This window comes from Condylostylus longicornis, unplaced genomic scaffold, assembly GCF_029603195.1.
Source record: "Condylostylus longicornis isolate FDR11 unplaced genomic scaffold, ASM2960319v2 ptg000072l, whole genome shotgun sequence".
NCBI lineage: Eukaryota > Metazoa > Arthropoda > Insecta > Diptera > Dolichopodidae > Condylostylus > Condylostylus longicornis.
Genome location: NW_026578040.1, coordinates 5,163,134 through 5,188,582, shown reverse-complemented (window position 1 = coordinate 5,188,582; position 25,449 = coordinate 5,163,134). Strand labels below are relative to the sequence as shown.

General features: G+C 24.2%; 1 protein-coding gene across 3 annotated transcripts in view; it reads left to right on the top strand.

Moving 5' to 3' along the window:
- The first annotated feature begins 241 nt into the window (after positions 1–241).
- The window catches only part of LOC129612486 (kinesin-like protein KIF21A), a 166,193-nt gene continuing 140,985 nt past the window's right edge, over positions 242–25,449 (top strand). For all 3 annotated transcript variants that reach the window (XM_055526103.1, XM_055526102.1, XM_055526104.1), the window contains exons 1-2: positions 242–353; positions 2,126–2,506. The gene's annotated coding sequence lies outside the window, so the exon portion shown is untranslated. The remainder of the gene's footprint in view (positions 354–2,125; positions 2,507–25,449) is intronic.

The following is a 25,449-nucleotide window of genomic DNA, read 5'->3' as shown; positions in this document are numbered from 1 at the left end:
GTTATATCAGTATAAACCTAATATCAGTACTGTTATATGCACATACATGTATATATATATATATATATATATGATTGGATTTGTTTGTATTTGAGTATAAAAGTGTGTGAATTTTTTTATTTTTGCTTTTTTTCCACTTTCGTGTTTTATTTTATTCCATTCATTTTTTTTTTTTCATATTATTTTTTATAATGACAATATTTTTACAGCATTTTATTTTTTTTATTGTGTTTTGTTTCAGTCAGCTGTAGAATTTAGACGTGCGCAGGTCGTAAGTTTTGAGTTGCGGCTCGGGAAGAAAAAGAATATTTTATATAAAATTATAAAAGAAGAACACAACAACAAATTACAAAGTAAAAAAAACTTTGATAAAAGTCTACACATATAAAATTTAATTTAGTAGCTACAAATTTTTCTTTTTTAAATAATTTATTAAAACAAAAAATATAGAAAATATAAATAATATGAGTAAAATAATCTAATGTATAACATAAATAATTGTTTAAAATATCTTATTGAGAAAAACAAAAGTTTTTTATTTGAATAAAAATAAAAGTTTGTGAATTTTTTTTTTGTGTGTTTTTGTGGGTTAATGAACAAACGTTATTAGATTTTTTCCTTATTATTTTATATATGTGCCTAAATACAAATATTTAAAATATATAATATATATTTTTTATTGCTTAAATAATATACCTATTTAGTATATTGCTTACTTACCTACACAAAATATTATCTTGGCTGAATGTATGTACGTATATAGTACTCTAGTACTCATAGTTACATAGATTGTGTTTGCTTTCATTCTTTGGAAATATTCTAATAGGTACCTACCTACCTACCTAGTTCTGATAGTTTTTATCTCCTTGCATAAATTGGTGTCTCAATTTATTTTATTTAAAAATGTAATAAGAATTTAGAAATATTAACCGGAAGTTAATAAAAATTTATTAATTTTTTTGTGTAGGTTCCAATCTATCTAATCACTTTGCAAAAATAAAGGCATTTTACATTCTTAAAATATAGAAAAATTGCAGCTACAAAATACTTATAAAATTTTTTAATAGGTACTAAGTATGTGTGTAGGTACTAGAGAAAAAAATTAGTATAAGATTTTAACTTTGTTGCTTTTTTTTTTAGAAAAATAGAAGATGTAATTAGACTTAGAAGTGTTTGTGTGTACATAAAAATTTGATGAAGAGCAAAAAAAAAAAAAAAAATTTTATTGATTTTATGTTTTTTAATATTTGTACTCGTACATTTGTATATACCGTTTTGTTATAAATAAGGCACATATATACATATCGTATAATACCTATTGTATATGCATGGAACATATGTATGTACTTAAATATATATACATGAAATGAAAAATTCTACCTAAACATAAAAAGTCAACATTTTATAAACGACAACATAAAAAACAAAAATAATAAACAAAACAATAAAAAAATCAAATACAAACAACAAAAGAAAAAGAACAGTAAAAAAAATAATTTTATGGTGTTGCAGATGCTGTATGCAGCCTGCAACTAACCTGCAACTTTTGTCTTTTTATCGAAAATAATTTTGATTTTTTTTTTTTTTTTTTTTGTAATGGTAAAAAACTCAATATTACGCTATATAAAATACAAAGTACAGTATATAGCGTGTTTCATACATATTTATTATTTTGGCGAATTGAATATAAATTTGTAGAGAAACAAAAAATAAATAACAAAATAATAATTCTTGCAGAATGAGTGAATTTTCTCCATTAATTTTCTAATACAAAATATTGAATACTGTGTGCAGTGTGTCGCTTCGAGATACTTATTATTTATTTATGATCAGAAGATAGAATAATAATAATATATTTACCTATGCACATATATTATTGAGTAAATATTTATACACTCTAAATATTTCGTATATAGTGCGTTATTAAATTCTATAAGTACATAATAAGCATATATATGTATGTATTTATGAAGGTGAATAAATATATGTATATATAAAATGTTTATTTATTAATCGAATATAATAATAAGTGTTTTGATAAGTGTTTTAATATCTACATATGTAAAATTAAATTTAATTCTATTTAATAATATTATTTGAAAATCTTTTTGGTTTTGATTTGAAGAATTGAACAAATTAAATAAACATTTTAATTAAAAATAAGTACTTATTTAAATTTTAATACACAAGAAATATATGTATGTATGTAAATGTGAATAAAATACTTGATATTTAAATGTTTTTAATTTAATTATGTAAACAATATACCTACTAAGTATTGTGATTCAAAAACCTAATTAATAATCAATTATTTACCTGTATAGATTATATAATTTATAAATAAGTACATATAAAAACATAAGTAAATTGCTTATATAATAAAAAAAATCTACATAATTCTACAAAAGTGTTTGATATGTTAATGTAGTGTTTACACATGCAGCTGCAGTTTGGCAGATAGTAAAAGAGAAAAAAAACGAAACAGGAAAATAACTTATAAAAACAGGTGGGTTTTTAATTAAATTTTTTTATTTGTTTACTTATCTAAATAATGTTTGATTAAAATTACATAAATATTTTGTTTTGTTAGTTGGCAGGTACCTATGTATATGTATGTATGAATGCATATCTATTCTTATAACGAATTATTGAAGAATATTTGATTATTAAATGTTTATAAATAATAAAATTAACAAAATAAACTACTTACTTACTTAATTAAAAGACAACGTATCTGTAATTTTTGAAATCTTATTGAAATTTGTTCTATTTATCCACTAGCCTAGTAAATAGTATTACACCTTGAATTTTGTTTATTTGTATACTTAGTTATTCGACAATTTCGTTTATAAAAGGAGAAAAATTACCTAAGTGGGTACATTTTTACAAATGATATAAGTACTTACAAGATATAAGTAGAGGTATATAAATGTATGTATACACATATATGTCAACCTATTTGAATAGAAACATAATTAAATTTTTTTGCGGATTTTGTTTTACTCCTGTAATATTGGAATTTTTATAAAAAATTGTCCTATTCTATATGGACATATTTAGTTACTTTTGTTTTTACAAGTTCCTTTTAATAAATCAGGGTAATTTGACATTCTAATTAAATACTTAAATAATTATGCATCGTCCAAATTTATTTTAGAATTTTATAATTTAACTAATTAGGGTATTTTGTTTTATTTTTACGAAATTTTCACTTAAATTTTTAACATTTCTAAAAACTAAATCCTTATTTTTTATGATTTTAAATCCAACTACAAGTATCAATATGTGCATGTTGTAGATTCATATTTTCTATTTTAAAAAATAAAAATGTTAAGAATAAAATTTGAATTTTTAATAAGATATAAAATTTAATTTAAAAAGAATTATTTATTCTATATATATATATTCAATTCCAAATTCAAAATAATAAAGCGGTGTCCTTTAAGTACTATTCCATACATACATTTACTTAAGTACATTTCATTTGATATTAAAATACATAGAAATGTTCCACGTACATATGTATGAACTTATTTATTTATTAATGGATACTAAATGTTATGCAGTTCGCCCTTGCTATACTTAAAAGAAATTTCGTCTGCATACAATTACATGTTTATATAAGAAATGTCCTTGGTGTTTTGCTTAAATGATAGATTTTCTAAGAGAATATTTTTTACAAAACGCATGCATTTTGTGTAATATATTTGCTGTACTGTAGTGTATATTTAAAATATGAATGCAAATGTGTAGGTATACAGCTGTCAATATTTTACTTTTGTGTGCTTATTGTAAAAAATCACTAATACATCCTAATTTAGTGAAATTTAAAAAAAATAAATTGTAATTACTTACTTAATTATTGTCAAAATTTATTAATTATTAAATTTATAATTATTAAATTTATTTCTAAAATTTTTATAGTTGGCCCAATTTTATAATCGCAATTATTATATTCATAAGATATTTAATTATTTACGTTTTGTAAAAATTATATTTTTGCAAATTTATTTCATAAATATTTTTTATACTTTAGCAATACTTAAGTATAATTGAAGAAAATCAGAAAATCCTATTAAATTTGGGTTAACAAACATTTGGTCTTATTTTTTTTGTTGATTTTTTATTACCGGTACAAAATAAATTCTGCTTGCTACTTAATTTTATAATTTAGAATATACTTACTTATACTTATATGTACATATTTTATAAAATTATGTTTTTACTACACTTACTCTAACCGGTATTAATTTAAACTTATATATACTTAAGTAGGTAAAATAGAAATTAATAATTGTAACAAAATATAATGTAGGTACATTAACAGAAATAAAAAATATTAAACCCAAAAGGGAAGAAAACAATGGTATAAATGAATGATGTAATCAAGTAATTAAAATGAGTACATAAAAAATCATTATACTTATATATATATGAATTTAGGTATAAGTATGTTATCTATGTACTCAGTAAGAGGAACCTTTTGTAAGGTAAAAAAGAAACTTAAATAATAACTAGGGGTTAGGTAATTTACATTGTACTTACGTGCATACAAGTGGATATATATATACATGAGTATATATGTATGTAATATTTTTGATGTAACTAAGTAATAAAATAATATTTTGGTAGGTATTTAATTGTTTTAAGTACTTACAGTAAATAAGATAAAGTGAGGAATTTATAATAAGTTTTAGGTTATAAATTTAGTGCAATAAAAAAGTACCTATGTATATACTTATATGTATGTACTTTACCTGCAATAGTTACTCATTTTACTTTAATTGTAATAAATTGAAATAGAAAGGTCATTTACCTTAAAAAACTATAATGAATTTGAGTTTTTAATTGTTTTTTTCTTTAGGAATAAAAAGCAAAATTATAAAAATTTTCAAAAATTACCTAAAATACTTTAATAATTATTTTAGTAAGTACTTAGTTACTTATTTTATATTTAATGTAATAAGTAAGAATTGAGAGAAAATAAAAGTGATCATTTTATTTTTTCATTAATTAATAAATGTAACAAAATAGGTATTATATAAGTACTTAATTGTTATTTTAATATTTTTAATTATACTTAAGTATAAGTATTATAATTACTTAAATTTTGTATTGGTTAAGTTTTAAAGACAATTAAGTACAAATTATGTATTAACTTTTTTTATGGAACTTATAAGTAAGCAGCTGAGCAATAAGCATAGAGTTTATTAGTTATTTACTGTCTTTTACAATATGATATTTTTTGAATATTATGAAAGCAACTAGCAGACCAAGTAAGTAGGCAGCTTTATTACTTCTGTTTACAACCTTACATGAATAGGATGAATTACAGTTATTTTATACATATCCATATTTTATAATTGTACTTAAGTATTTAAAATTTTTTAACCTGTTGAGTCTATAAAGACATATTTACATTAACCTTAAAAAGTTTTTTTTAATAACAAATAACTTAATTTAATTAAAAATAACTTGTTCTTCTCATAAAATATTTTAACTTACTAATTTAATATTAATTCAAAATTCCATTTGTATTATGAATTTTGTATAATATGCTTATGCGTATACCTATACGTTTACCTATCTATATTTATATTGACCAAACCAACATCTTTTTGTTTTTGCAATCTTCAATTAAAATTAATTATGCTTTCTAAAATCCAAATTATTTATAATCGGAGGAATTAAGTCATAATTTTATTTTTTGCTCACTTATCTCTATAAGTAATTGTAGTATATAATGGTACAGGGTCTCTTATTGTAAAAAAATATTACGCTTGTTATAAAAAAAATTAACAATTCAGTGAAAAAATTAAAAGTGCGGTGAAAAGTAAATATCAGATTTTGTCTTTAGTTTAATCATAGTAAATCTGAAACTATTTAAGCACGCTATCCCAATTTATTATTAACCACAAAATTCTATTAACCGTTTTTATTACTTATTTAGAAGTTTTTTAGATTTCAAATGTTTTTTTTTAAATTTTCTTCTAAAAGATTGAAAATTAAAGATTATTTTATAAAAGACAAAGAGATTTAACGAATAAAATTTTAAGAAAAATGGGAATGTTTTCTTTAAATTTCATAACGAAGAAGAAAGAATAATTCTCGTTTTTCAAAGACAATGCCAATATTGTAATATTTTCGGTTATTATTTATCTAATATGAACTTTCCCTTGTAAGAAAAATTAAATATCCAATGTTTTTGTGGAAACAGGATGAGTCAAAGCTATTCAAAATGGTGAATCCTTAGTACAGAGGACTGATAAAAAAAGAAAGTTCTCGAATCCAAAAAAAGGTGTTCTAGGATCTGTTTTGAAAGATCTGATCACAAAATTTTCAAATGGCGTTACCTATAATGCCGAAATAGATGAAAATTTCCATAAGTAAGAATTTTTATACTTATGAAACCATTTATCACTTAAGTATCTTTATTAGGCAGTTTTTACTATAAGTAATTTCCGTCGTTCTCGTGGTACTTAATCTTCATTTATCAACAAAACTAAGGGTGAGTAGTAGAAAACTACAGATTTGCATACTTATGAAACCGAGTTGGTTCATTTAAGTTCTACACAATATGCATATCACACAATAAGTATCTATTTTTTTGAGGGATGCTGTACATTAAGCTCGATGTACACGTATATGTGATTAAAATTTGTGATTACATAGTATTAAAAAATTACATATCATTTTAAATAATTTTGTTTTGTGGTTGGTAAATTTCCTTTTATTTTATTTTTACGTATTTTTGGATCGTTTAATAGCATGCTATATTCAATGAACTTTAATAATAATAATCAACGAACATCCATAAGTATTCACATTCACTATAATATTATGTATTGAATATGTACCTACCTAATACATACGCCGCACAAAATATACAACAACGCTTTTATGTTATCAATTTATTGATAAATATTGGAAAATTCTATTTTAAATAATTATGTTATTATTATGTTAACCGGTTCAATGATTATATTTTTAATATTTGAATTATAAAATAAAATACCAAGTGTATAACTATAGATTTTTAGCTAAAAAATTGATAAAAATTAATATAAACAAAATAAAACATTAGAAAAATAAAACAAAATTATGAAAACAAGTAATAATCAGAATATTTTGTATACTTGTATAGGCATCGGAATACGTGTATGCATATATATATAAACGCACATACATATACTTAAATACATTTAAACTGCCCATATTAATTTATGAATTAATCAAGCAGAAAAACAGGTTGTTATTGTGTAGAGTTACTATTGTTATTTCCAGCTATGTTATCTGTTTATGTATTCATACTTATACAAACATATTCACTAATATGAAATATAGTTTTTGTTTGAAACTGGTAATACTGGTGAAAATATTAAAAAAAGAAACAACGGTTTATAAATTAGCAATCATCCGTGACATTTATATGACTTTTTTTTTGGGTTCAACCAAATTTTTATTTGAAATTGTTGATATTAAACATTTAAATCTTATTGTGATGAAATTAGTTAATGACAAATCAATTAAACACACAATATTACCTTACCAATAATGACATTTGTGCGGCAATTTTCTGTGACTTATAGAAATATTAGTCGACACCTTGCAATCTCTTGTGTCACATATTATAATTGCAATATTACGAGTATAAGGCGCATTAGTTTATTTTAATTAAGTAATAAGTAATTCCAAAAATATTTGGAATAAATATTTGATTTGAAATTTTTAAAATGAATTTTAATCTTAACTTAAATTAACTTGAATTTTTATGTACGAATTCGAATATGGCTACATATTGTGTGAAATTTCAAGTCTCCGGCTGAATAAGTTATATTTTTCAAGATGTATACATATGTATGTACCAGTCTTATGGAATTACTTAAAGAAGTTATTAATTATATATAAAAATGAGTTTTAAATTTTCGTTTTTTGGAATGTTAAGACAAAACTTAAAACGATTATTTGCTAGTTTTAAATTCTCGCTATTTAAATTTTTAAACCTTGAAGAATTTCGTCCAACTTAGAAAATTCTACGAGTAGGTTAATTTACAAATTGTTGAAAGTGGGAAAACGCTCCTCGAAAAATTAGACTAAATTGTTTTTTCAGAAAACATAATTCGGTGCTACCATTTCAAAATCTGATTAAGTTTAAAAAATGTTAATAAAAAACTGTTAAGTATCTTTTATAAAATAGCAAAATATATTTAAGTATCTTCATACATTCGATTTTACTTTAATTTTCTAACTTCGCTTATTAAAAATTAACTCCTATTTTAAATATTGAAATTTATTCTCAGGACAATCTAGTTTTCATTTTTCAACACAAGTTATTTTTTAAACAATTTTGACTTAATGCCACAGATTTAATATAGCTGCCTTGGTGAAATATTTGATTTATTACGAATCAGTTATTTTATTTCAAGTTAAATTAGACTTAAAGTCAAGATTTTATCGTCATCTGGTCATAATTTATCACACTTTAAACTTTATTAAATATTTATACTTAAAAAAAATAAATTAGATAATATTTTATAACTTAAAGCAAATATGAAGCTACACTTACCTATATTTGGTCACGGACATTAAAATATAAACTGGATTCAAGTTCAAATATTGTATTGTACTTGTTTTAGATATACGAAATGTTATAGGAACATTTTAAAAGTTGTTAGCAAATTTACTCACCGCAAAAAATTTTATTTACTTAAAATCTAAATTACTTATGCGCATATTTTAAGAATGAATGAATTCATATTAATTTTCACACGTATATAAGTATATACATGTATAAGTATAAAATATATACTATTTATATATATACATTTATAAGTATAAAATATATACAAAATATTATTTATTATGTGCGATATTAATTGTACTTGAAAGACAGGCTTCGTTTTTTGTATGCATATTTATACCCTGCACTTCGTGAAGGGTATATTAACTTTGGTATGGAGTTTGTAACTACTTGAAGGAGTCATCTGCGGTATGGACATATATATATATTCTTGCTCAGCGTAAAATTCTGCGTCGATTTAGACATGTCCGTCTGTCCGTCCGTCCGTCCGTCCGTCCGTCCGTCCGTCCGTCCGTCCGTCCGTCCGTCCGTCCGTCCGTCCGTCCGTCCGTCCGTCCGTCCGTCCGATCGCACGATAACTCAAAAACGAATTATGCAATCGACACCAAACTTTCACAAGTTTTTTCTTTTGTGCCAAGGACGAGCCCTATTGTTATTGGACTAATTCGGACAACGGGTTCGGGTAGCTGCCATACAACTCAAAGAGTTTATTTTAAATATTTCAAAAACTAATAAAACTGTAAATATAAAATTTTGTATACATGTGTCCAATTATATTCTACATATGCTCTAAGAATTATAATGGGATAGCTGCACCGGTTCGGGTGGCTGCCATACAACTCCAACAGCAAATTTTTTATATTCGGCAAAATAATAAAGCCAGATTCATGAAACTTGGCAGTCATGTGTCCAATTATAGGTCAAATATACTTCTGAAGTTTTAGAGGAATTGCTTTACAGGTTCGGGTACCTGCCATACAACTCCAGAAGCTAATTTTAAATATTTGGGAAAATAATAAAGTCAGATTCATGAAACTTGGCAGTTGGATGTCCGATTATAGATCAGATATATTTTTGAAGTTTTAGAGGAATTGCTTGACAGGTTCGGGTACCTGCCATACAACTCCAGAAGCTAATTTTAAATATTTGGAAAAATAATAAAGTCAGATTCATGAAATTTGGCAGTTTTGTGTCGAGTTATAGGTTAGATATATTTCTGAAGTTTTAGTGGTATTGCTTGACAGGTTCGAGTAGCTCTCATACAAGTCTAAAAGCTTATTTTAAAAATTTGGAAAAATAATAAAGTCAGATTCATGAAATTTGGCAGTTTTGTGTCGAGTTATAGGTTAGATATATTTCTGAAGTTTTAGTGGTATTGCTTGACAGGTTCGAGTAGCTCTCATACAAGTCTAAAAGCTTATTTTAAAAATTTGGAAAAATAATAAAGTCAGATTCATGAGACTTGGCAGTCGTGTGTCCAATTATAGGTAAGACATATTTCTAAAGTTTTAATGGGATTGCTTGACAGGTTCGAGTAGCTCCCATACAAGTCTTAAAGCTTATTCTTAATATTTGGAAAAATAATAAAGTGAGATCCATGAAACTTGGCAGTTGTGTGTCCAATTATAGATCAGATATATTTGTGAAGTTTTAGTGGAATTGCTTGACAAGTTCGGGGACTTGCCATACAACTCCAAAAGCTAATTTTAAATATTTGGAAAAATTATAAAGTCAGATTCATGAAACTTGGCAGTCGGATGTCCAATTATAGGTCAGCCATATCCGTGAAGTTTCTATAGAATGACTTCACAGGTTCGAGTAACAGCTACACAATAACGAAAGGTGCAGGGTATAATTCAATCGGTTTATACCGACTGAAACGTTTTTACTTGTTTTAGGTATGCATACTTTCAAATTTATATTATTTATATATGTATGTTTGTAAGTCAAACGGAAATATTTAAAATAATTACATGTGAGAGCTTTAACTTGAAATAAATATAAGTAAGTACTTAGTTAGTAAAATCTGATTATTTATGAACTTAACGATTCAGATATATATATATGTACGCAAACGAATGTGCACTTTAAATTAAAACTATAAGTTCATAGTATGGTTGAACCTAGTTAAGTATTAAATGACCTATCGACCTCATTCTATTGAGCTCTGCTCGTGTAAAACTATTTTTTATACCCGTACGAACGTATATTCGAAGGGTATACTGAATTTGCCTTACCGTTTGTAACGCCAAGAAACAAACGGTAAGGCAAATGTCTGTCTGTCTATCCGTCCGTCCGTCCGTCCGCCCCAAAGATAGTTCAAAAACTTGATTATGTTTGATCTATGTGTTTGATAAAAGTGTGTTGAAATTGCTTGGCTCTTTCTGGTAGCAGCCATACGACTTCAGTAGTAGTTTGGCCATATCTTAGAAAATATTGAAAATTTGTACTTGCACAGTACCTACTGAAATTTTGCATAAATTAATATGGTAATACGGCAACTTAAACTCATAGTCTATACCATAGTCAGCTAGGCATATTTATTCACACATAAGATAACATATTCGTACGGATATCACAGAGTTGACACGGTCAACTCTATTTTTTCTCGTTTTTAAATGCAATTGACCAGGTGGTGGGAATAATGACATGCAATAGTTAGTTAAATAATTTTAAATAGAACTGTTTATTGTACTGTAGTTTACTTAAAAAATAAAGCAAAAAGTGTGTTAATATTCACTTTGTTTAGAAATTTAATTAAGTATATGTACTTATAAGTACTACAAGTATATTGATATACTACATATAATTACATCATAGATAATTAACTGTTATACTTACTCCAAATTTAAGATATTATTGAAATACCTATATATACATAGTATTACAAGAAAGCTCATTTCTACTTTGCTCCATTTAATTACATTAAACTTTTCATTTCAGTTCATTGTCGGTCATTACCTCAAAATCATACTTATTATTCTTTTACACGAGTACATGTAAACTATTTTAAATGATTTTAATTAAAAAAAAATTTAATGATATTTTTTTCTATTATGAATAAATCTCATCGTTTTAAATTAAAAATAACATTGCGTTTTCCTTATTTTTCTTTATTAAATCACTTTGACCTTAGTTAAAAAAAAATCACTTACTTTAAGTAGATATTTCTTCTTTTCTATAATCTAACAATACTTAAATAAATAAACTCAAGCAATTTATTTACTTAAGTTTCCAAATAAAAAAATATTAACGTAAGTAAGCCTATATTTATTTTTGCTTATTTTAGACGCAGTTAAAGAAAAATATTAAAGAAAATTCGATTCGTTTTTCTAGTTTTTTTACAATTAAACTAGAAGTTGCAAAATTATAATAAAAATAAGTTAAGTTTGGTTTTGCTAATTTAGTTACTAATCATTACCACCAACTCGGAAAGCCAATGAAAACAAATTTAATTTTTTCAAATCGGGTTCAATCACAGAGTTCTTGACTTTTTCTTTTTAAGTTTCTGTTAAATCGAAAAATCTTCTCATGGATTTTCAATAAATCTTATTGTAAAAATGGAATTATTATAGAAAAACCAGTTTTTTGTTTTTCATTTTAGAAAAATTTTAAAATAAAAAATAAATAAATAAATAAATCAAAAAATTGAAAACTTAGTCATAAAATTTATTGAGTACATTAAATAAGTCTTATTGGCTATAACTAACTCAACCATAGCTCTAGCTATGCACATCTTAATCTAGATAAATTAAAAACTTAGTATTTTTTTTTAATTCTGTTTTTTAAGTAGTAAATTAAATAAAATTAGACTTTGTGCGAGTTACTTCTGATGTTATACTTATTCAATTTAGTTTTGGATATTCACTTATTTATACGCATATATCATTAATATTATTTACGCTTATGATTAAATGTGATCATGACAATTTTATATGCAATTAGAAAATAGACAGTACGATGATATCAAAATCCTCTTAGAATTGCAATAAAATTTTGTTAAGTACAGTACATATGTATAAGTAATACCGTTTTATGTTCCGGAAACTGGCAAAGTTTATTTTGACGTTTTGTGAGTACAATTTATGGTAAATGTCAATTATAAATTTTTTAATCTAATTGAAAATATGATAATTTAAAAATGATTAGTTCTTTGATCTAAATAGTCGAAAGTTAAAGCATGCAATTAACGTTTTGATATTCCTGTTTAATTAAAGTAACTTAGATACGTATTTATAATCAAATTTTTAGTTGCATAGTTTGTTTTTTTGACATTTGTGGAACATTTTTTTGATTTTACTTGTAATTTGGATGTCAGAGATGGTTTTCATTTCAAAACACCTAGTACTACATTGAACATTACAGGATATTTGTTGTTAAAATTAATGACTCCATCACATTGACTCGATAAGCAAAGAAATTTTTAAGTGAATTTTTTGTTTAATGCTTAAATAGTTGGAAAATGTACTGTTTAAGAAAAGGAACTTGAGATTTGATCATTTTCTTTTCCAAAATTCTGCTCTGAGTATTTGTTTTTTTCCGTTTCCCGATGGTTCTCCCGTTTCCATCGATGTAAATTCTGCGATGTAAATATAATTATCATTCTGCGATGTAAATATAATTAAAATATTCCTTACCATTTTTTTCACCGAAAGATTTACCGAAATTAAGTACGTGTAATGTAAATTTTTAAGATTGTCGCAAATAAGTAAGAATTTTATAAGTAAATATAAATAAATATTTTTATTACTTTGTTTTCTTTGTCGAATATTTTTATTAATCACAATGATTTGGAAAGCTTAAGTATTTTATTTTCTTAAATAGCAAGTTGTAAGAAATATTAAGATTTTTACCTATTATTTATGATGCATGAAAAAAAAGGGGGAAATGGAATCATTGCCAAAATGGGAATCTTGCTCTTTTTGTACAGACATACAAGCATTATTTGTAGACATAAATATTCATATACTTACAGTCATCTTACTCGTAAAATTGTTTATTAGACTTAGATCTAATTTTATGGACATAATATAAAATTATTTTTATTATTAAATTAGTATTTTTATATTTTTGCTTTAATTTTTATTATTTTTGCTTTAATTTTTGTGCTGTACATACTTACTTTATTAATATTTGAAATTGAATTTTTTATTTTGGAAATTTTATTATTTGAATAAATAAGTAAGTTGTACATAAGTAGTTATTTTTAGATTTGCTCCAATTTTCCGCTTTATATTTAAAGTAATATTTTGTTTTTGTTCTTAAATTTTTATTTTATTTTCATATGTTATTTTTTTTATTGAAATACATAAGGAAAATTTTTTATGTTTTTTAAATTATCTCATAAAAATTACATTAATAATATGATGTGTCTATTGCAACAAAATTTTCTGGTATTTCATTTGCTTCCATATATTTTGAGTTTTCTTTGCCAACATAAAATTGAAATGAGTTGTTTATGAGAATTTAAAGTGAGCATGCATATGGAAATTATTACTTATTTTATATAAAAATTAATTAAATGAAGAAACTTGGATTTAAATTCATTGAGAAATCAATTTATTTGAAGAATAACTTTAAGTTACGTTGTGACATTAAGTATTATCGAAATTATTATTTAATTTGTAACTATATACTTATGATCAATTTAAATAAGTATCCCAAAAAATATAGTAGGAAAATTATTTATCAGGAAAAATTATAGCTTATTTATTTACATAAGTATTAGATATATTTGACATCCAAGTAACTTGGCATCCAATTTATGGGCATTTTAAGACTACGTTGCGAATTAAGTATCCGTCACTACACTTCACAAGATTACGTATTAAGTATTCGTGATCATGACATCCAAGTTACAGATAAAGCGCAAAACTCACCTATGAGCAACATCACATTATTTGAGATGCAAGCCAAAATGTTTAAGCAATGTCAGTTGATACAAATTGTATCATAATATATACTTATAAAAATATAAGTATCTAAATAACACTATCAAAAATAAATAATATGACAAATAAGTAATGAATTTTATAAGAACGTTAAGCTATTATAGGAGTTGCAATTTATTAACAGTGGTTTCTATTTGCAAAGTAAAATTATTGACCTATGAGCATTTCTTCTAATTTGCTATATTTGAAACTTTTTTTGTAATTTGTATCTAATTGTTTGTTTTTGCGTTTACTTCTAAGTGCTTATGTACTTCGTTTATGAGTAAGTGCTTATGTATTTAATATTTAGTTATTATACTAATGACTTAAGTACTTAGTTTAAAAAAGTTTGTGGTACCTTATAATTTACTTAATATACGAAAATGATAGTGCATGTGGAAGAAAAACCTTCAATTATTAAACAAGTACAGGAAGAATCGTTATTTTCGTATTTCCTATATCTTACATTTTGTATAATTTTCTTTTAAATATTTTTGTATTAAATGTGAATTTTTAAAAAACTTTACATATTTAGAAGAATTTATTTTAGAATTTATTTATTTAGAAAAATATTCATATTTTATTTAAACAGTTTTTGCTCGCCCAACACTTTGAGAAAGGCCTTCATTTTCCTGAAAAGTATATTTTTATATTTTTTGAATTTTATAATCGAATTTATTTTTTTTTCACATTTACGATTTATTAATTTATGAATATAATTAAATATGTATGAATTTTAAATTTTTAATATCGTAATTTTTAATAATAAATATTATAAAAAGAAGTAAAAATTTGGAAAGATTGGTTGTTTCATATTTTGGTATTGAAATCAAATTTTATTGCTCAAGCACAGAAAATTTTAGGAAAATTCCTTAAACAGAGCTTTTCTTTAATAACGATTTCTTTAATCATGATATACTTATTACCTAATATTGAAAATTAATTAGCAAATTAATAAAAGTGTAGAAAAAAAAAATTCTCATCAAATAAAATATTAATTTATATTTTACTTCCTGTATATCGTTTATGATTTATTTATAAGTTTAAGGTGAAATATTTTCGTATTTAGAATATTTTTTTTCTTACTTAACTAAAAGCATTGATTTTAAATGCCTACTGCTAGGTAAATACCATAACAGCGCATAGGTATATTTTAGTATGTATATAATAACTCATATAGTATTATGCATGGATGTAGGTAAATGTAAAATGGAAAGAAATATTAACCTACAAATACAAATTTCCTATATAATAAATTTTTATTATTTTATAACTTAGTTGTGCATATTTATAGAGAACGATGGGTATACCATAAATGTATGTGTGTAGCGCTTATGGTATCATCAACAATAAATTTTATTGAATAAAAATGTGATGCACATAGCATTTGCTATTCGAAAAGGCAGTAAAAGTAATTTAAACTGTAAATCATATTATTATATTGTGTTTATATTGTAAAAATATTATGAAAGGCAGTATTATAAAATAACTGAATAAGTAAGTAAGTATATGAAATTTTTAAATTTTTTAATCTTTTCAAATATTTAATTACTTTGAGATAAGTAACATTTTTGGTACACAATTTTTATGAATATACTTATATACATATGTAGGTAACTATATAGGTTTTATTGTTTTATTTCTACTTTTTTATACCCTGTACTTTCGCGAAAGGTATATTAACTCTAAGAGTATGAAGTGTGTAACCATTTGAAGGAGTCGTCTCCGGTGTGGACATGTGTATAATATTCTTGTTCAGCGTAAAATTCTCCGTTGATATAGACATGTTCATCCGTCCGTCCGTCGGTTCGTTCAGTCGTACGATAACTCAAAAACGAATAATGCAATCGACACCTATTATCCACAAGTTGTTTCTTTTCTACCAAGGACGGCTACTATTGTAATTGAAATATGAATGAAACTTGGTAGTTGTGTGTCCAATTAGTCAGACATATTCGTGAAGCTTCTATAGACAGATCTAACAAGTTCGAGTAATTAGTATACCACAATAAAAACTAATTCTAGATAAGTATTTCAAAACAAATTTTTAAACTCATATTGTCAAGGTGTCAGGGTATAAAACATGTTTGATTGTCTTCAATATTATTCAGCATGAATTCATTATAATAGAACGCAAATTTACTTTAATGAATATGAATTTTTTAAGTTTATATTTTTGGCAATAAAAGAAAAAACTAAAGTATACGTACTAAGTATATACGTACTTAAAAATTAAGAAAAAAGGATTTAAAAAGGAATTTGACTTAAGAGCGTATTTTGAAATCTTGCTATAAAGTAGAAAATTAGTGTAACCAATTTAGTTGAAAATCTTGTTTTGTGCCGGTGATTTAGACGAAACATGAGCTAAAATTAAAAGGAAATCCTAACCTTTGTTCCTCTTAATTTGTGTTTTTTTAAAATTTATTTCTATTCAGTTTAAAACATCTGTTCTGCTAGCAATAAAATTTTTAGTTTGTTAATCTGAATATATTATAGAATTTATTAAGAATTCAGAATTAATAAAACTCGGTTTATATAAATAGTCATGATCTTACATTATAATTAATGTTTTAGTTACTGACTTCCATGAATAACTACTATACTAAAATAATCAATGAAATTACTAATTAATTAGAATCAAACTATGAAACTCATGATATTTAGTTATAAGTTTTAATTTGTTCAATATGGTTCATTAGTTTTCATTATTTTTATGTTGAAATAATTAATAACATATTCTGATAGTTACATATGAAAAATCCGGTTAACTATCTAATGACAAAATGCTAATTCTGAATATTTCTTTCTAGTTTCCAGTTTTAATAAATTAAATTTTGTTTTGTCTATTGCAATACTTAGAATAAAACAAAGCTAAAATTATATTAATTTATTATTAAGTTAAATTAAAAATTTTTATCTTTGAAGTTGTGAAAAAGAAATAACACTAAATGAATTTTGCAAATGTAAAAGGCAGTTGAGGAATTTTCATTGATGATTTGTATAGAACATGACAAAATGGTATTCTGAATTCATTCTGAATTCATTCCACTAACTGCAATATATTTATCTTCAGTTATAAAAAGGCCATTGTTCAGATAACCATTTGTTAAAGGCATGTAAGTATGTACCATTGAAATTTCGCTCGGCCGAATAAAAAAATCAGACTATTTGCTTCGGTTCCAAAGGTTTTTAATTAAATATATTAGTGAAAAAATTGGCATTGTCTAAAAAAATTCGAATTATTCATGCTCCACAAAAACTAATAATTAAATTCATTTTCAAAGCGATCTGGAATAAAAAATTAACTTTAACAAATCACTAGTTATTAAAAAATATTTTTAAAATATTTTATTTTGATTTGTAAATCTAAAGAAGTTATTGGAAAAAAATCGCATCAGTATTAAATTATATCAATAGGCGTTTACCTTAAACAAAGCTTAATCCTAAATCTGTAATGTACTTATAAATGATAATAGAAATATAACACAATTACTTATTAATAGAAACAAAAATTCGATTGAATGTCACAGAGCTGAAAATTTTTAATAAATTTTTTTGAAAATTTTTTTATACCAAAATATTTATATGTTAGTACTTACACTGACTCAAAAAATTGTCCGTACGGTAATGTTTAAAAAATAAATCAAGCAAAAAGTGTGTGATGCCAAATGTTTACAGTTATTAATTGTTATGTATTTTAATCAGTACAAGTAATACTAACTTATTTATAATAATTTTTTTATACATTTAATTCCAATCATAAAATGTAACGGTAATAACACAAAATGGTACAAGTTTTAGCTCAAAAAATTCTCCGTACGCCGAATTTTTTTACAAAAATTCTCATAAAAAAAATTTTGAATAGCATAATTGGTGATTCCCCTTTCTGATAGCAACAATAAATATTGTTTGCAAAGTTTTTATTAATATGCGTTTCATTTAAAAACAAATTCGCAAGTAAGCAAACGCAATTAGAAATTTGAAAAAAAAAATGTCAACTTCTCATAAAAAAATCCCTATTGAAACTAAAAAATTAATAGTACGGTTACAGAAAGACGGTAAAAGCTTGTCAGAAATATCAAATTTAATTGGAAGATCCAAATCATCTATGCAATATGTTATAGACAACTACAAAAAAACGAAAAGTTTTGAAATAGTTAATGGAAGAGGCCGAAAAACGATCTTAACACCCTACTTAAAACGAATAATTAAAAAAAAAAATTCAAGAAGAACCATTAATTAGCGCTGTAAAAATAGCTACAGAGCTTTCTGTGACGGAAAAAGTTGAAATAAACCCACAAACAATTAGAAATTACCTTCATTCAATAGGGTATAATGCACGTATTGCTCGAAAAAAGCCCTTTATATCAAAACAAAATGCTGCGAAACGTTTAATTTAGGACAAGGAATATGTAAATAAACCTGATGAGTTTTGGGATAATGTAATATTTATAGATGAATCGAAACTTAATATTTTTGGGTGTGACGGCCGTCGTTTTGTTTGGCGTAAACCTAATACCGAATTTGGCAAAAAAAATTTGAAACCTACGGTTAAACATGGGGGAGGAAATGTTATGGTTTGGGCAGCTATGGGGACAAATGGAGTTGGAAACTTAGAGTTTATTGACGCTACAATGGACAAGTACCTATATTTGGACATTTTGAAAAGAAATTTACGAGAAAGTGCGTCAAAATTGGGTATGGCGAATGATTTTTTATTCCTCGTTGCTAGTTAAAACCTGGCTGCTTTATAATGTCAAATCGACACTTCCGCATCCTCCCCAATCACCAGATCTGAACGTAATTGAACACCTTTGGGATGTTTTGGTCAAAAAATTATCAGAAAGATTCATTAAAAATAAAAATGACCTTAAGAACGCAATAGTAGAAGAATGGCAAGCAATCTCGCCAGACATTACCAAAAAATTGGTGAAATCAATGAAGAACCGTTTATTTCAAGTTATAAAAGCTAAAGGATACCACACAAGTTATTAACAACTTTGTTTTGAATTATTGTTATCACCGTACGGAGAATTTTTTGAGTTAAATTTTGTACTATTTTGAATTATTTATGTTTTTTTTTCGAATTTAATAAAGAATTTAAAAATAAGTTTTTATGAGTTAGTTTTGTACATGTTCATTTATTAAAATTAATAAATAATAACATCTAAAAATATTTTGCATTATACGTTTTTTATTCAATATATTTTTTTAATATAACCGTACGGACAATTTTTTGAGTCAGTGTATATGTATGCGTAATTTAGCAATCAATTATAACAACTTGATTATTACCATGTTTACATAGATAAAAATTTTCCAATATTGAATTATCACTGAATTGTAGATAGTGATAAATATTGATAAGAAATTATAAATTTACAAAAGAAAGCGTGAAAAAATCGATTTAAGTACACTTCAGTAAATGATGTTTTTTGTTCTTGTTTTTGTAACAATAACCCTAATGTTTCCTACATATACTTACACAATTATTAATTTATTTTCCTGTACGAATCTACATACAAACGTACATACATTTCACGGAATATATATGCACATAAATTTAATCAGTAAGTAATCGCATTATTTCCCTTATAACCTTTTTTCAGCAAGTTCACAAAATATTAATAATTATGTCGTCTATGAAAAAGAGTATAACTAGAATATCGGCTGGTAAATTAATTTAAAGTCGGCTGGTAAAATAATTTTCACCGGTTTAATATTTCATGTCCTTGTACTTATATTTTTGCTTTTATATTACATTTCTAAGAAAAACACCTTAAATACATAAGTATTTACCGCTACAACCATAAGTATACTTAGTTTAAATGTGTGTAACTTAAATAAATGTACACTATTATCCGAGTAAGTGCATGTATCTATATAAGTACTTAGGCTTTATATATTCAAACGTATATTTTATTTTAGTACATGGCCCCGTTAATCTTCGAATGCTTTAAATTAAATACTTAAAAAAAGTGTACAAATAGTGTAAAGAAATGAATGACTTATGGAAACAAGGGAACAAAAAATTTCATTAATTTTTAAATGCTTAAGTATTAAGTATAAAAACTCTTTCATTCCATTTGATATTCATTTAAATGTGAAATTATAATTTTTGAAAATAAAAAATAAAAGTTAAGCTCCAAGTATTTAAGTAAACTTTATTATTATTACTATAATTTACTTTTGTTCCTTTCATCTCTTTCTCGCATACATACACTTAAACAAGTGTGTATAAAATTTCATTGTAATTTGAAGTTTTATATTTTTATATTCAGACAGTTGAATTCCCACACTTTTCAAATTCACTTTTTAAATGATTTTTCAATCATACTTCACTAACTATTATTTACTTACCTGCTATGCTATAACTGTGAACAAAGAATTTACTTGTGTGTATTTTCATTTCCCTATTTTTTCATTTTCTATTTTATTTTTTCTTTTTTTTTTATATATTTCTTTTCAAATTTATTTGTTCTGGGAAAGAGAATGAAAATTTGTTTTATTATATTTCTGTTTTTTTTTTTTATTCTAAATATAAATAAATTTTGTAGAACAGTTCTTTTTCCTATTAGGATTATACATTTTTAATAATAAATATTGTGAAAGATTAATTTATAGCAAATGTTTGTGCTACAATATGAACTGTTAAGGAATAAAATGGGAGACGGTTTAACTCATGAGCATTCTGAGTGTATTGCTGTTTTTTTGCTTATTAAATAAAATAGTATTACAGTTACGAGGATTATGAGAGAGACTGTTTGGTTTTAAAGAATATTTGTTATTATATCGGAGAAGTTTCGGTCCCTTGAAAAAATTTAAAAATATTTGACATATGGTTGTGTTAGAAATGAAAACTGAAATGAAAGTTGAAAAATTGAAAAAAGTGACGTCTTAGTGATTTTAGTGATTTAAAAAGTGATTTTAGCTTCTTAAATACGTTACTTGTCTTTTTTTTTTGAAAAATTCTAATATGAGATTTGAACGTTTCGGTTTTCATAAATTTTAAATAATAGATGTCAGTTCTTCATTTAATATTATGAGTACAAAAATAATTAAACAAGATATTTCTATAATCATGTCATATTTTCAACTTGAAGAAATTTCACAGGTCGTTATGACTTCATTTTATTTAAAATTGTCTGAATAGTTTTTCATGAATATTTCAGAGGGTTTTTAAATTTTTAATTTCCCCTTTCTTTTTGAATTTTCTAAATTTGGAACATTCAATTTTGTTGTACTTATGTATATATACATATTATATACATACTGGAATGTACGTATGTAGGTATAACAGAACGAAAATTTTCATTAATCACCTTAGCCCAGTTTTTCATTCTTTTATTTTCATAGGAATATATTTGTTCGAATTTCTTTTTTAAATTTGTGAACTCACGCAATTTGTTCATCAACCATTGCTCTCTACTTTTATGTCCATATACAATATGTATACATATACATAAGTATATATAAATTTTTGTATATACTTATTAACTCAATAACATATTTTCAGCATATGTATAAAAGTATTATGGTTTATATATGTATCAGCATGTATGCCTAACAACATTAAAAGTAAAAGGAGTGCTTTCACAAAATTTTGTCTCTGTATACGCCCTGGTTAAATGATGCGGTTTCAAAGTATGTTTTCGTTTTTACTTCCTTAAAAAGTTATAGAGTTACAAATCGTTTGTATACGTAGGTAATGTAAATTTTTTTCCAAAAGAAAATTATTACTTAATTCCAATTTTGAACTTAATTCTTATAAATTTTTTATAAAAACTTATTTAAATTTTCAATATTTTTGATTATTATTACTCACCCTTTCAAAAAATATGATATTTTAGTGTTTATCGGATATTTGTTATCTGTTATATTATTATGTGGGGGTTGTGTATAAGCACATTTTGTTTAGTTTACTTTTTATGATAACCTTGTATTTCTGGATTTTAGTTTCTTTTTTTTGTTAACTAATAAAATTTATATCGATTTTTTTATATCGATTTATTTTGTATATTGCTTATCTTTATTACTTATATGAAATTCATTAATAAATTGAATTTAAGAGATAAAGTATAATTTCCGAATTTTAAGGTGTTATACATTTTTAAGGTTAAGTGTTGGCATTTAATTGAATCATGAAAATAATAATCAATTTTAAATTTTTCTTTTTAAATAAAATTTAATACATATTTTTGGATATAAAATGACATTGAATTGCATTATTTCATTAAATCATTAAATAAGTAAGTAGTAGGTGTTTATTTAAGATAATAAATTTAGTGTATCATGCCTTACTTATTGTTGTATAACAAGTTAAGAAATTTAAGAGGAATACTTTTTATTTAAGTATTGATTTAAATAAAAAATCGCATTTATATTTTCGGAATAATTCAAATTTAAATGTAATTATTAAGTAATAAATACAGCTTGAATATTATTGCTGTAAGTACCTATGAAATATTCGGCCTTTAAATTTTAGCATTAAAAATAGTTTAAAGATTAAGTATTCATGCCATTATGTTTGTGTAAGATTATCATCTATTTTTGTGATTTATGGTTAATAAATTTGATCGCGTTTCAGTAACTTGATTAAGAAATTTTAAATTCCAGAATTCGCAGCATAAATATTATACTTAATGTCCTAGAAAATGTATTGAATAAAACATTAATTTTTAAATGGAACTTTAATTTTTCCTAAAAAACACAAAAATTAAATGTTAAATCAAATACTTATTTATTTAATTTAATAATTTAAAACTTTATGTAATACTCGTAAGTAATATTATTTTTCTATTTTGAAAAAACTTTTTCAAACTTTTCTGTTGGCAAAGTCTTGTAATACTTAAATAGCCAAAAAATTTAATGAAGTACAAAATAGTGATATATATGAAATCTATAGGTATTACAAGCTCGCATATGTAAAAGTTGGCAATATTGTATGGTAAATCGTAAATTCCTATTATTATGTGTATTGTTTATATAATTCTAAAAAGTTTCATGGTCAGTTTAGGGTTTATTTTCATAATATTCAATTTTGTGATTTTTAATTACCAAGTTATTCACAATAATTGTAATGGACATAGAATAAAACTATATTTATTGCTGTGCTTACATATACATATGTAAGCACAGTTTACATATACATATGTAAGCACAGTTTACATATACATATGTAAGCACAGTGTGTATTTAAAAGAGTTATTTGTTAATTTGCTTTGTATAATACAATTTAGGTAAATGAAATTTATAGTTTTGTTATACAATTTTATTTAAAAACCAAAAAATAAACGAGATTTACAAAAAGAAAAAAATTTCATTGATTTGAAATTCGTTCTCGTTTTCAATAAAGAAAATGGCATCATGCCTGGTATACTTATGTATATACTGACATAAGAAATATATACTCATAAATAACACGAAAATGTCCTTTTCTTTTTATTCAAAACACAAACAAGGATAAATACAAATCATATGTGATGTATCTTTGAACGGAAGAAAAAAAAACAAAAAAATCAATTTTATTTTTCTGAATTGTTTCTTGTGCGTGATTTTCACCATTTCGTTTTAGACTAAGAAAGAGAGAAAACAAAAAATTAAAATTGGCAACGAAAAATATCTGCAAAGCACTCAAATGAATCCTTTTAAATATTCATTTGTTTAGTTTAGATGTTCTTATTGTATTTGAATATAGAAAAAGAAATTTATGTAAGATCCTTATTGAATTATTAAGTTTTTTCTACAATTTTCTTAAACAATATAAAATGATGCTTTGGAGATGATAATATTTCGATATTATATTTTTTATAATATAAAATTATTTTATAATAATCGGCGAACATTTCTAAAAGTAATGCATTTAGCCCTTGATCTCTGTTTTAGGGCAAGTATGTAGGTTTACATTGGTGCAGCAAAAGAATTTGTTCGAGTATAAAGCTTAAAAATTTTTTAAATTGTGTTTAATTTAAGTAATTATGATTGTGCTTAAATAATAATTATGATATTTACTATTAGTAAATTACAATCTAAAAGTCATGTTGCTTAGTTTTGGCTTTAAAAACAATTTTTTTCAAAATTATGAAAAAAGACGATTTTAAATTGCCAAATGTTATTATTTATGCATTTTCGATTAAACATCACTGCACTATGTGTGATTTCTGTTTTTATTAAATAGTATTCATGTTAAATTTGTATTTTAAAATTTTGTATAATGGAATAAAGCATTCGTTCTCTTTATAAGTAATGAGTCGAAAAAATCTCTTTATAACAGTCTTTTAAATATTTTTGTATTTTTAGTATACATAATCAAAATATTACAAAAAAACATACTCAAATTGAGCTCAAAAGTAGCTCAAAAACTCAACAGAACAAGAAAAACACACGAGGAAAGTAAAAAATGTATAATAAAGAGAAATTTTCACATATTTTAATAGCATCGTTATACAACTATTACTTACGTATATCCTTTGAAATACATGGCTTGTTCAAGTACTTACAAAATAATTATAATTTTTATTCTGCACCATTGTGTCATGTTATATTTATGTTATACATAAATATTTATAAGGTTGTTTCTAAATTTCAAATTCAAACATTCATATACAAATATAAGTATATGAGTTTATGTGTGTATTAAATAAATGCGACCCTATACTTATATAAAAAAATTTTAACACTAATAAGAAAATCGATTAAAATGCCGGTACACGAACGAAAGAACGTTGAAAGGTGAGTGAATCAATTGAAATTTTATTGTGGTTATTATTTTTTCGAATCCCTGCGAAATTTTTTTTCTAAATCTAAAGAGGAAACGTGCTTTAATAACTAAATATTAAAGGAATATTTTAAATACTTAAGTATAAACAATAAAAACAGAAAAACAAAAACACATGAAATACAAAATAAATTCTTGCTCTTACACTCTTGCCGTCTCCC